We start from the raw sequence: 1539 nt of genomic DNA, 5'->3' as shown, positions 1-1539 counted from the left end.
ATGAAATGGGTAGGTTTAGGTTTGGAGGTAGGTTAAGGGGTCTAAAAATCTAAATCGCTTATTGATAAAATGAAAAAAGTGCATTGATACGAACATCTTGATATAAAAGATACGTAAATATTTTTACGTTTTGTAGCTAAAAATACGTAGCGATTTGTACGTTTTAAACGTTGAAATACGTCTAAATTGTACGTTTTAGCATTAATAAAAACGTACAAAAGTACGTTTTGTGCTTGTAAATGTTACGTATTAATACCTACGTATAAACATGAGACCAGGCTGGGATAATTGCAACACTTTTACAACAACTTTGTAATCTTTCAAGAGTAGTATGTGTTTAAAGCAAAATAATATATTACATTATAAGTAACATTATAAAAGAAAATTATTTTATATTGATTAGATTATAGTCTGGAGATTCATACTTTGATGACATAATGTTCATTGCACATTTGATCTGAATTTTAATTAAATTAAATAATGATTTTTATTTAAAAAAACGTTACTATTGCCCCCAACCTCATTGCCATCTATATTGTATAGTGAATATCAAGGAGGTAGAAAGCAATTGGTTTGTCTTTAAAATTTCTTAGCAGTGAATTGATTTCATTTTTTCTAAGGCTTAAAGAGAATTTAAGTGAGGATATGTTGAATTTGGGTCATTGCTACCGCATATTTGCGATCTAAAGACATTTTGTGTTTTTGCCCTTGGCCCAACCCTCTAATTATTTACCATGTAAAGCTGCCATGTCATTTAAAAGTCAGTTCTAACCAGAACGCTTTCATGATTCTAATATTTTACTTTTATTCAGACTCGTACTTTTGAAGAGGAGAGTGTGAAGTGATTTCTAATGATTATCTTAGTGACAAGTTCTAAATTTAGTGGATAAATTCTAATTGTGCATTTAATAAAAGATTAAAGGGATAGGGGAACTTTACTTGTTCACATTATTGCTTAAAACAATGGTCCAATGACCAGCTTCAGTTTTTGACCCAGCACTGTGTTGTCATGCAGAAATAAAACACATATATGGGATGGTTAACCCAAAAATGAAAATTACCCCATGATTTACTCACCCTAAAGCCATCCTATAGGTGTATATAACTTTCTTCTTTCAGACGAATACAATTGGAGTTATATTAATAATTGCCTTGGCTCTTCCAAGCTTTATAATGGCAGTGAATGGGGGTCGAGATTTTGAAGCCCCAAAAAAGCGCATCCATCCATCATAAAAGTACTCCAGTCCACACAGCTCCAGGGGGTTAATAAAGGCCTTAATAATTAATCCAGGGGGTTAATAAAGGCTAATTACTTTTTTTGGGTGAACTATCCCTTTAAGTTAAATGTGTTTTTATATATGGTCCTTGTTGTTAATGCAAATAACAATAATGATAAAGTTATAGATAACTTATAAATTTGATTCAAATCACTTCATACAGCATCAAAATATTTTTTGATACGTGTATATATTTGCAGATTTACAGTGCCTTCTTAAACTCTGCCAACCTGTCAATAAAAGTATCAATAAAAATATAAAT

The sequence above is a fragment of the Sinocyclocheilus anshuiensis genome, unplaced genomic scaffold (assembly GCF_001515605.1).
Source record: "Sinocyclocheilus anshuiensis isolate Anshui unplaced genomic scaffold, SAMN03320099.WGS_v1.1 scaffold1316, whole genome shotgun sequence".
NCBI lineage: Eukaryota > Metazoa > Chordata > Actinopteri > Cypriniformes > Cyprinidae > Sinocyclocheilus > Sinocyclocheilus anshuiensis.
The sequence above is the reverse complement of the archived record's forward strand: the minus strand, read 5'-3'. Positions refer to the sequence as shown.